The sequence below is a fragment of the Belonocnema kinseyi genome, chromosome 4 (assembly GCF_010883055.1).
Source record: "Belonocnema kinseyi isolate 2016_QV_RU_SX_M_011 chromosome 4, B_treatae_v1, whole genome shotgun sequence".
Classification (NCBI taxonomy): domain Eukaryota; kingdom Metazoa; phylum Arthropoda; class Insecta; order Hymenoptera; family Cynipidae; genus Belonocnema; species Belonocnema kinseyi.
Window position 1 is genome coordinate 116,121,004 of NC_046660.1, and position 11,979 is coordinate 116,132,982.

Sequence of the window (11,979 nt, forward strand, 5' to 3'; positions counted from 1 at the left end):
AAAAATTTGTCATAAGGACAACCGCAGGATTTCGCCAGGAGCGGGTGCTAATCTGGAAAATTGCACCCGCTTCCAGCGAAATCGCACGACCGTGAGATAGGTGGTTATATATATATATGGCTGTGTGTGTATAAAGTAAACGTTTAATATGTATATGAAACGTTTATTTTTCGGCCTGCTGGCCTTAAACAATTGACTTGCTTACACCTCCATTTTTTATAGAATTTTCTTACAACTACCTCTTAAAAATTTTCCAGCCTCCGCGGCTAACAACTAATACTTATCTACTATTTACAATATTTACAGTTTTCTTACACCTACTTCCTCTCCTATTCACAATCTTTCGTAATCTACTCCTCTTCCTCCTTCCTTCTCTTCTTCTCCATCTTACCCAACGCCCCGTTCACCCATGCTACAGCCCTTTTTTCCCCCTTTCATGCAACAATACCTCCATGCTTATCCCATTTATTACACTTCTTCAAACTCCTTAAACCTGTGCTGAACTTTTGCAACTCCCTTTCCTCACAATTCACACATTCTCTTTTCTCTAGAAATCCAGAACCTACTAAAATCCTCCATGCAACCGCATCTCATTCTCACTACAAGTTCCTGACTTTCTTGCTCTCCTTTCTCACACAAATATTGCGCACTCTCCCCTGGCATAATCCACAGATAGTTCCCGTTAAACCTTGACTCATTTATTGTCTCCTTTCTTTCTGCTTTTGCCTTCCCCATGCCATTCTTTTGAACCAACGCATATACCTTTTTCCTTCCTCATGGATCCTTCTCACTTCATCCGTCTGCAATCCCTTCGTTCTAAAGTACCACCTCCGTCTTCGTACCCCTACGTTTGTTCTCCTTCTCCCACCAACACTTCCTAACCAGCTTACCCCCCCCCCTCTTCCAAAAATTTCTTCTCATATTTACAGGCTCGACACCTCCTTATAATCCCTAAACTCGTTACTCATGTCAGCCTCCTGACAATACAGTTCGGCATATTCTTTGTCAACCCTAGTGTCCACTTAACAAACCTCTCAAAATCCATTCCAAAATCATCTACGAATAACCTCTTCTTCAGCCCCACACCAGTCTCATCGCCACGTTTACCCTTCTCGCGCTCTCTTTTATATGACCATCCACTCCCCATTCCTGCGAAACAGAAAGCCCAGGTACACAAATTCTTTCCCCTCCTGTACCGCTTTTCCCTTACACTTCCACTTCCCACTCTTATCTCTCCCGCCTCTTTTCCTGAACACCATAACCTTCGATTTGTCCGCATTTAACTCAATCCTTTTTTTGTCCAAGTATTTGCCATAACTCCTCCTACCACTCCGGCTGCTAGCTTACTTTCCATGTCTACGAACAAAATGGCAAAAAGCGTTAAGCTAAGCGGTACCCTTGTCTTTCGTATACTGATCTTTAAAGATCCGAGCTATTCATATTATCTGTCTTTTCTATTTAATTCATATCTCAGATATTTGCAAAGAAAGACGCAAGATTGCCGTCGGTTGCAAATAGGGGTAAATGACAACAATGAATTGCATGAATGAATTGCAAGGACACTAATATATGGTTTTCGAAGGTGCTGATTCCGAATCTGATGTCAGAATTCAAAAAAAAAAAATGGCGAATCCAATATGTTGGAGCCTAATTTTAAAAAATCATTGGATCCACTCAAAAAGTGGAACACAGGGGTTTTAGAGGGCGCTGAATGCAAATCCGAAGTCAGAAAAAATGGCGGATTTAATATGGCGGACATTCAACACGAAAAATTATTGAATATACTTGGAAAGTGATATCTAGGGGTCTTTGAGGGCGCTGATTGCGAATCTGATGTCAGAATTTCGGAAAACAAAATGGCTGATCCAATATGGCGGAAGATAATTTCAAAAAATTATTTGATTCCCTTAAAAAGTGGTATCTAAGGGTTTTTGGAGGCTCTGACTCCGAATCTGGAGTCGAAATTTAGAAAAACTAAACGTACTTGATTGTATTGAGTCCCCTTGCCCCTCCCTATTCGGGTTGCTTGATTTAAGTGAGTCCCCTTGCCTTTCACTACTCGGGGTGCTTGATTTGAGTAAGTCCCCTTGCCTCTCACACTTTCAAATGGTTTTCGCTTACAAATTGTCGTGAGTTCCATCTCCCTCTTCATCGGTCAATTCAATTTCGTCTAGCAGAAATTCAGTTTCTGAAAGATCAGCCTCTTCATCTTCTCGATCTGCTATATCGGAACTGGATGTTGCGTCTTCTGGTATCACATTTACTTGAGGCTCAGCGACTAAAACTCTGACTTTTTCGGAAATAGGCCAAAATTTCTTCTTCTGAAGTCGCGAATGAACACTGATCGCAAAAATGAGTGGATCGGAAGAATCCATTACTCTATAAAGCACATCATACATATTAGCTTGGCGGTCGTGTTTTCTGCTGTGAAATTGTCTGTAATTCTTATAGTCTTTGTTGCGAGCTTCAGAAGCTTCTTTGCCAAGCATTCCTACCGGTAACACGCTTGTGCTTATGATTGCGGCTCCGTGAATGAGTATCTTATGTAACGTTGAAGGCATAGGGTATCAGTTGTAGTGAGTTACGTATATTCGGGAAGTAGAATCACAAAGTTTTCCAAAATCAAGTGGATTTATCGGGAGCTGTTGTGACATAGCGGTTAAAATTGTTTTGAAATTACGAAGTAACTCACAGTCAAGTCCAAGATGTTCTGCAAGTTCATCTGTATTTCCAAAAGCTCGTCGAGCTGTGTTCACATCGTTCGTAGTACCAGAGCCTCCTGGTTTTGGTTTATCCATTATCAATCCCAACTTTTCCCACAAAATCTCTTAAACCTTTTTTTTCCGCTGAGCAAATATTTCTTTTTGAGCAGGAGATCTTACTTGCCAGACCTTGAGAGGAAGCCTGTACGAAATGTGCAAGCAACATTCTATGGTAGTATCCTGATCCACGCATGTAATGGACTGAGTCCATACATCAACGAATTTACGTCTGGTAGAAATAGGTCCTTCAGCTTATTGGACAGGTCATTGAAGAACTTAGGAGTTGAATGACAGATGGGGCAAGTTTGCATAGATTTAATCCCTGTTATTATGTTCAGTACTTTGCCGTCTATCAATGTTAAGAACAGAGGAAAATGGATTAGAATACTCCTTAACCTTACTTAAAAGATTGCTTGTAAGGTGAATGACCAGTACTACCATCCATACCCCACGAACACATCAACGAAAGATCCATTTCCGTACTACCCAAATTATGCATATGCTGGATTATGACTTCCCTTTGCGATTCCACAATTCTACTGGAAGTGTGATTCAACAAGTCCTGCAGAGTTACCTCTGCTTTTTTCTCCGAAATCGAAATGTTTTCTTCGGGTGGTCTACATTGCATCTTAACTTCTCTAACACAATTGTACGACGGCCAAATATCAGCACCACAGTTTTTGCTTTCCAACCGTATATTTGTGTACACAGATTTAGTTAGGGAATTATCGAGAAGGAAAGTAAGAGCTTCTTCAGCAGTCTTTTTTTTTTATTGGAATTTCCGCTGCCTCCAACAATTTTCTAACTTTTTTTGGTTGTTCCAAGTTTTCTGAAACCTTCTTGAGAACAGTATACAAATCTTTCTTATCAGTTCGATTTGCTGCATAGCATGAAGCCATTAATAGTTTCTCCGGATCGTGCTTCTGTTCAGTACTGATTTTTGCAGATTCCCGCCGCTTTGAGCGATCAGATTTCTGATGAAATTCTAGGCTTGGACGACCAAGATGAGAAGATGTTAGATGTTCTCGCTCAGTTTTCATGGTCAATAAAACTGGAAATTTGGAATTGAACCATTCAGCATTTTTCGTCTCAAACTTATCCATGATCCTCCTCGTAGCTTTGTATTTTTCAGAGCGTCTACTTTTGAGAGCTCTCAAAGAGGCTTTTAATCTCTCAACATCTGCACTTTCAATGTTATTGACATTCAATTCCATTTTTGATAAAATGTAGAAAATAGTTGTTTCTACATTATCAGTTTTGAGGAGTTCTTCAAGAACTTCCCTTTTAGTAAATTTCGTCATTTTATGTGACAAAATGTTGAAATATGGAACACAATATGGGAACGACAGTGACAAACAGGGAGAAGAGAATAATTTGTTAACTTATTCAGAAAGTTTATATATTGAACATGTAGATGTTTTATACATCAATTATGTTCATTAATATTTTATTAATATCTACGCACGGAATGTGGACGGAAAGTGGATTGCCGAAACAAGTGAGTTCGCACGTCCTCGTTGATGCGGCTAGGAATACAAATGAAGGTAAGCCAGCAGCAGCGCAGCGCTCTATACGCCATGGCATAGTCGTGCGCGGCCATGTATATATACTATAAGCAGCGAAACAAATGAAAAGTAGCAAAAAGTAGCACACCTATGCTCAAGTGCACATCCTAAGGAAGACATTCATATATCTTAGAACTCAATATGTTGTGTTATGTCATGTTATGAGCAATCGTAAGCAGGTGCTCTGCTGTATAATCTTGTTCTGCATTCACTAATAATATGATTGTATTAAATTGCAATTGACAATTCCAGATTCAATTGACTTCAGAGAAAGTTTACACTTTGATTAATAAAATAAATGTAGGTAGGAGGTTTGGAATCGATTTCTTGGAATAAAAAAACGTATTCCACGAACGTCAGTAGCATTACTAATTTTAGCAAGATTTTCTACTTTGTGCCTATATCATCGGAACAAAAATTCATCAATCAACGTATAATTGTCGTCAAAAATACTTCAATTTTTCCTCAGTTTAGTAGTCCATTTCATTTTTCCGATTTCAAGAATCGACTTTTGGCCACGAAATCGGGTCTCCTGGCCCACTGTACAATGAGTTGAGGCTTGGCTAAAGAGTCACTCGGACTGTAGGTAGCCTCTTTTCGAAATACGGAGAATTTGAAGAAAGAGCCAGTACTAGGGAGAGCGTTTTAGAGCCGACCCTTAAAGAATTTATGGTTTCCGGTATTTTGGAATTTAGTCACAGTCTGGACCATGAGTCCTTTCAAATAGCCGAGGAGATATTTTCTCTCTCTCTCTCTCTCTCTCTGTTCACATTTAGCTCTTCGTCAGTCTCACCCACAGCTTCTTGCTTCCGAAATAGGTATAGTAGTGAACTATCTCTGCTAGATCAAAGCAGTAAGAGTTATTGAAAAGTTATAACGTTTCGGTTTCATTTGGCTAGGCTAGTGTCAAGGTAGACCTTTGACGTCGTCCGCAAATATAAACAGAAAAATCACAAGAAGTTGAATGTTATTTTATATTTAATGATTCTCATCGAGAATGCATATATTTCAATGTATGGTTTTAATAATCTCAAGGAGAATTCAAAATAAGATAATAATTTCCAATCTCTGGATCGCTCTAAAAAGCTTTTAAAATAAAATGTCGCTGGGAAAACACCTGGAATCGATTTAGTCATAGAGAGTCTTTTTATTTAAAATAAGTCGGGAGATGAATCTCCCGGTTAATTCTTATTATACACTCAGAAGCAAGCTAAGATAGCTAGTTTCAGGGAAACTAGATATTTTGAACTAACTGCAACTTAGAGTTATTCGAATGGGAGAGAAAGAATCCTCGAGATTTTTCTTCAATTTTCGCCCCTCGACCCGAGCTTTTCAGCTACGAAATCCTGTCTCTCGTTTGTCGACTTTGCTGCCCTTTTTATACACTTACACTCCCACGCACTCTCAAACTTACGTAATATCGTACAACCGAAGGTTGGGCAACTAGATAGTATGTGAGCTAAATGCTCGGGGTGTGCATAGCACGCCCTGCGGCTATCATCGGGAATGTGTTGGCTCGAAATGTGGCGACGATATGTTAAGGTGGAAATGACACCGTCTTGGCATGCCAAAATGAAATTCTCTACACCAGACTCCAATCCGTACGATTTAAGGAAAGCAAATGTTAGCTCACACGACACTGATTGATCCTCCGCATCTCTGTGGAAGATAAAGTGCATCCTCTTATCGAGGAGATGTTCACGAAAGTTTTTCTCTTGTGCTTTCTTAATCTGGGCTTTCAGGAGTAAGTACTTGAGATAGATAAGATTTGATGCATTTTGCTCACCCCTAATACTGAAGTTTCGGAGTGTTTCAGCAGCCTCCTTCGCTGCTTTGTACAGAAACGCTCCTTTGCCCACTTCTTCATCATTCCTGTACATTTTTAGAAGAAGGTCTCTTCCATTTGCGACTCTATGTGCTGTACTCAGAATAATCCTGTTGTGTAGACATTCAAGACTTAATATTCCGCGACCACCTTGACGGCGTGAGATGTAAAGTCGCGGAACATAAGACTTAAGATGCATGCTTTTGTTCATTTGCATAACTTTTCTTGTCCCGAAATCCAGGGATCTGAGCGCGTTCTTCGTCCAAGGAACTACTCTAAATGCCAGATAAGACGTTCGTATCTGCTTCCGAGAGTATCCTTTATAGGTGTCACACCCTTAATGTGGCTCTTTGGCACTTCCAGGTATGTATAATTCTATCCAGCGCAAAGGTGTCGTATTGCGCTTCTATCAAGGAGCTCAGGATCTTCAGGGATGCCATTAAGTTTTCCTCGCTTCAAATAAAGCTTGGCGCATATGCCTCACCCAAATTCCATTCCAATATCCTTAGTATAACCCTCTAGTAGTTGCTCTTTGTTTTTAGCATAGATCTTAAGATCGTCCATGTAAAATACATGAGAGACCTTGTACTTTCGATCTGCAGGTTTGCCGCATAAGTACCCGTCCAAATGGCGAAGTGCTTGAAAAAGTGCCAATAATGTAAGGCAAAAAAAAAGTGGGCTCATGGTGTCGCCCTGAAAGACACCTCTCTGAAAGGTGACCTTATTAATTGTCGCACGATTTTTTCCAGATAAGATAGTAAATCTGGTTTTCCAAAGCGGTATCAATCTCTCTATGCACCTAACGATTTGCGGATGAACCCTTAAGCTTTCCAAAAGACAGATGACAAGTCAATGGGAGGTCGAATCGAAAACTTTCCGATAATCAATCCAAGCCATCGATAGGTCACGCTGGTAGAATGCTACATCTTTGCAGACACGTCTATGGATGAGCAGGTTCTACCGACATCCCGCTACGACTTTCTTTGAGTCTCTTTGTTCATACATTTCCCGCCACACAGGTTCAATTCCCTGAACAATCTCATCATTTAGGATAGCTGTGAATATCTTATACAGTGTGTTCAGACACGTGATTGGCCTGTAATTCTTCGGGTCAGCTAAGTTACCTATTTTCGACATTCTTAATCAGGTGTTATGAGGGCATCACACAGCTCCTTGAAGCTATTTATATTTTCTGAGTCTTCGTCCAGTCTATCCTGCACTTCGTAGATATATCTCACAAATACTTCGACCTCCTATGGTTTGGGCGGGTGGTCCACAGTAACTGGAGTACCTTGGAAGAGTCGAGATGGGTCAGAGAGAAACTGTTGATTTTCTCTGACCCACCTCTGCCTTCGCTCTAGACATCTCTTAGCGTCAGATAGTATCCATATTCTCTCAACAATATGCTGCCTGATGGTCAGCAACTTTGACTTTTTAAGTGTGTGATAACGGGTCCGGAGTTCGCGCGCCAACTTTCGAACCTTAGCGGTAAAATTCCTGCCAGATGTGATTTAGTCAATCACACACCGAATGCGGGACGCGTACTGTTTTGCCCAGCATATCTTTATGGCAAATTGATGCATTCGTCTTTTGGTCTTATGATGAACCGTTGATTGTGTTTCATGGTTCACATCGGCCAAAGCTCTCGGTCCCGAGATTCCGCCGATCCAACGCATTAAATCCATTTTCATTGGCTCCCCCAGCTCGAAAGTGGTCGGCGTTCTTGGCTGACCAATTGTCGGGAGCTCTGCGCGTTCTGTTGTTTTGAGCCGCAAGTACTACAACTATGTATGGGTGCCGAAAGCTGAATGTCACGTGAGTGAGGTGTCTAGAACGGTGACTCTGGAATTCTGGGCGACCTCTCAAAGTACGCAGCCTTATCCTTGCATGCGGGGCTCTACAAGGATGGACGGACCCCTTCCCCGGCTTCTCGTGGAAACAGCAATAATAACTCCAAACATAGTTGTAGTAAGTGCAGTTTAAAACAACAGTACGCGCAGGGCTCCCGACAATGGGTCAGCCAACATTGCTGACCACTCTAGAGCTGGGGGAGCCAATGAAAATGGATTCAATGCGATGGATCGGCGGAATCTCGGGACGTTTAGGTGGAATGAGCGACTAAATCACGACTTGCTAGAGTGCTACGATGCGAGTGTAGCCCCTAAGCGGGGTTACATGCCACGACTACATGCTCTGTGGTACGAGAAACACCCGGAGCTATCGCACTTTTCGCAGCAACGTCTGCGAAACCATGCCCAACTACTTCGAAAAAGGGGATATGTAAGCGGAACGCCTGCTCTACCACAGCTAGAACAAGCCGGCAACAGAGAAAGAGAGGCGACACTAAGACCAACCGCGGACAGGCATCGAATAGAGGAAGAGCGATACTTTATGACCCGGAGAAACATCAACACCAAGGTGAACTTCGTGAACACTTTTCCGAAGAATCTGACTTCTGGGCTATCAATTATTAGTGTATAATGCAGCGAGAGCTTTGGCCGATGCGAGACGTAAAACAAAAACAACGGTTGATCATAAGACCAAAAGACGAATGCATCAACTTGCCATAAAGATAAGCTGGCCAAGACAATACGCGTCGCGCATTCAGTGTGTGATTGACGACATCACATCTGGCAGGAATTTTACCACCAAGGTTCGAAAGTTCGCGCGCGAACTCCGGACCCGTTATCACACACTTAACAAGTTAAAGCTGCTGACCATCAGGCAGCATATTGTTGAGAGAATACGGATACTATCTAATGCTTAGAGAAGTCTAGAACGAAAGGAGAGGTGGGTCAGAGAAAATCAACAGTTTCTCTCTGACACATCTTGACTCTTCCAAGACCCTCCAGTTACTGTCGACCACCCGCCCAAACCAGAGGAGGTCGAAGTATTTTGGAGAAAAGTCTACGAAGTGCAGCATAGACTGAACGAAGACTCAAAAAATATAAATAGCTTCAAGGAGCTGTGTGATGCCGTCATTACACCCGAGCAAGAATGCCCACCCATCACTACCGAAGAGATGAAAAAAGTATTATAAGGAATGAAGAACTCTTCCGCACCGGGACCAGATTGGATTGTCGGAAGAGCCGATACGGAGTGGCAGGTGAAAGGGCGCACAATACGCCTGCCGAAAATAGGTAACTTAGCTGATCCGAAGAATTACAGGCCAATCACTTGTCCGTACACACTTTATAAGATATTCACAGCTATCCTAAGTGATAAGATTGTTCAGGCAATTGAACCTGTGTGGCAAGAAATGTTTGAACAACGAGGCTCAAAGAAAGACGTACCGGGATGTCCGGAGAACCTGCTCATCGATAGATGTGTCTGCAAAGATGCAGCATTCTACCAGCGTGACCTATCGATGGCCTGGATTGATTATCGGAAAGATTTCGATTCGACCTCCCATCGACTTATCATCTGTCTTTTGGAAGGCTTAAAGGTTCATCCGCAAATCGTTAATTGCATAGAGAGATTGATGCCGCGTTGGAAAACCAGACTTACTATCTTATCTGGAAGAAACCGTGTGACAACTAACAAGGTCACCTTTCAGAGAGGCGACATTCAGGGCGACACCACGATCCCACTCTTCTTTTGGCTTACATTATTGCCACTATCTCTAGCACTTCGCCATTCCGACGGGTGCTTGTGCGGCAAACCTGCAGATCGAAAGTACAAGGTCTCTCATGTATTTTACATGGACGATCTTAAGATCTATGCTAAAAACAAAGAGCAACTACTAGACCAATATTAATAGTTTTAATTAAAAAAAGACTGGCATACAGTTCTCAAAAGGTCGATTTCATGAAGAATGGACATTTTTTGTTTTAAGGGTAGTTTTCAAGTACTCGTGGGGATGTGTTAGGGGTGTCAATTCCATATTTCTAATACATTGAATTCTTTGTTGGATGATTCTCAACAGGCCCTTATAATTTCGCTTCACATTTTTTCAAATCCTAAAAAGTTATTCCATAAACTCAAAAAAGTGATTTTTTCCCATGCATTTTACATGGTAAACATTAAGTCAAAAGCGACACCTGTTAAGATCGAAAATTATACAAACAAATTAGGGAATTTCTATTTTTGGAATTGGAGTTAAATTGGGGGGGGGGGGTTGTTTCCCTCTAAAAAACGTTTTTAAGCCACCCTAGTGTACATTTAAGCATGTAGAGTTTAATGTGCATAGTTTCTTCGTGTAGACTTTAACATGAAGACATTAATGTGCCCAGTTTAATTTGTAGGCCTTTCTATCAGGAAAATGTATATCTTGATTGTATATAACGTGTAGAGTTAAATGTGTAGAGTTTTACGTGAAGAGTTTTTTTCTGTAGACTTTAATTTTGGAGGTTTCTATTTTCAAAGTGAGTGTGCAGAGTTTAATGTGCATGGTCTTAGCGTGTACACTTTAATCTGTACAGTTAATGTGTACAGTCTTAAAAAGTTCATTTATAAAAAGTTGTAGAGTTAAGCGTGTTGACTTGCATATGTAGACTTAAATGTGTAGACTCGACTTTTACGCGTAATGTGCAGAGTTTATACAACGTGTAGATGCGATATGCGTAGTATCCACCGGGCCCCCTAAAATTTCGCAAATTACTCTTTTATTAGTATATTTATGATAACTCAACAAAATAGAGTTCGTCCGTCAAAGAATTTATTATTCATAAAAATGTTTGGGTCTAAAAATGGTTAACATTTTGGCAATCATTCATATGCTTATTTAATCTTATTATTATGTGAATGATTTTAAAAAACGGTTTTTCAAACAATGTATTTCATAATACATAAAATAATAATTAAAGAATTGACAATTACACACTCGAAAAATGAAATAATTAACAATGCAAGGAACAAGCAAACAAATATTTTTCATCCGTCTACCGTGAGACTTCAATCACTTTCAACTTGAAAGTTCTTTCTTCTTTGTCTGCTAGATAAAAAAATTGCATTCAAAGTTGTCACTAAATATCAAATATATTTAGGAAATATCTCAGTCTTACGATCAGGAGGGGAAACGGTGGTGAAACTAATCCAACAGGCGGCGCTCTGATGAGATGGTCTGACTTTTGCATTGACATTCAGTGAATCAATTTAAAAAATGTTGAAAAAATGTTTAGTTGGCGAGGAATTAAAAAAAAGTAAATTGAAAATGTCAGGTTATAACAGCAACGTAGAAAAATTTCATGTGTAACTCATATTTCCTCCGAAGGTTGTAATTGTTTACAGTCTACTCTGAAAAAAATGGATAATATTAGAAAAACAAATTATAGAAATATAAAATCAAACTGATAGTACTCTTATTTTTTTTATTTTTTTTCCTTTTTATTGGAAGAAAACGCAAAAATAATTAAAAACTTAAAGATGTTTATCTTTAAGTTTTTAATTATTTTTGCTTTTTCTTAATACAATTCCATGTAAAAGCCAGACCATTTATCGGGGTGTCACCTATTGGATTAGTTGCATAGACATTTCCCCTCCGGATTGTAAGAGAACCACTACTACATACTATAACCTTGGCTTTTTATAGTTTCAATTATTAGCTAAGGTAACAGCCAATCAATCATTTTTATTTCATCATGATAACCTAGTGGCTAAACTCCAGCCAACAATTACTGAATCGGTATACTGCCAGGCTATTGACTATTGCTAAGCCAATAATTAATTTAATTTAATAAATAAAGTAATCCTTACTTGTAAAAGGGGCCCCAGATCGTTTATTAATATTAAAATAACCTAAAACGAACAAAAGCTACTAATCTGATTTTAATTGACTTCTACCCATCATTATTTTATTTACCACTGGTACACCATAGATAGGGGTAGG